The following is a 988-nucleotide window of genomic DNA, read 5'->3' on the forward strand; positions in this document are numbered from 1 at the left end:
AAGCTTAGAGTGGATGTTCAGACCTTCAGACAGAAAGAAGGCGAATCCCTCTATGAAGCTTGGGAGAGATACAAAGGACTGACAAAAAAGTGTCCTTCTGACATGCTTTCAGAATGGGCCATCCTGGATATATTCTATGATGGTCTATCTGAATTAGCTAAAATGTCAATGGACACCTCTGCAGGTGGATCCATTCACCTAAAGAAAACGCCTGCAGAAGCTCAAAAACTTGTTGACATGGTTGCTAATAACCAGTTTATGTACACTTCTGAGAGGAATCCTGTGAATAATGGGACGCCTATGAAGAAGGGAGTTCTTGAAATTGATACTCTGAATGCCATACTGGCTCAGAATAAAATATTCACTCAGCAAGTCAATATGATTTCTCAGAATCTGAATGGAATGCAAGCTGCATCCAACAGTACTCAAGAGGCATCTTCTGGAGAAGAAGCTTATGATCCTGAAAACCCTGCAATAGCAGAGGTGAATTACATGGGTGAACCATATGGAAACACCTATAATCTCTCATGGAGAAATCACCCAAATCTCTCATGGAAGGATCAATAAAAGCCTCAACAAGGCTTTAATAATGGTGGAAGAAACAGGTTTAGCAATAGCAAGCCTTTTCCATCATCCACTCAGCAACAGACAAAGAACTCTGAACAAAATACCTCTAATTTAGCAAACTTAGTCTCTGATCTATCTAAGGCCACTGTAAGTTTCATGAAAGAAACAAGGTCATCCATTAGAAATTTGGAGGCACAAGTGGGCCAGCTGAGTAAAAGAATCACTGAAATCCCTCCTAGTACTCTCCCAAGCAATACAGAAGAGAATCCAAAAGGAGAGTGCAAGGCCATTGAATTAATTACCATGGCCGAACCTGTGAAGGAAGGAGAGGACGTGAATCCCAAGGAGGAAGACCTCCTGGGACGTCTAGTGATCAATAAGGAGCTTCCCTTTGAGGAACCAAAGGAATCTGAGACTCATC

At 41.8% G+C, this 988-nt stretch overlaps 1 non-coding gene across 1 annotated transcript; it reads right to left on the bottom strand.

The window, feature by feature from the left end:
* LOC112760809 (small nucleolar RNA R71) lies at positions 1-108 on the bottom strand. The gene has a single exon (XR_003181230.1). It is a non-coding gene; the product is annotated as a small nucleolar RNA R71 (small nucleolar RNA).
* Between the last annotated feature and the right edge of the window lie 880 nt (positions 109-988).

This window comes from Arachis hypogaea, chromosome 16, assembly GCF_003086295.3.
Source record: "Arachis hypogaea cultivar Tifrunner chromosome 16, arahy.Tifrunner.gnm2.J5K5, whole genome shotgun sequence".
NCBI classification, from domain to species: Eukaryota; Viridiplantae; Streptophyta; class Magnoliopsida; order Fabales; family Fabaceae; genus Arachis; species Arachis hypogaea.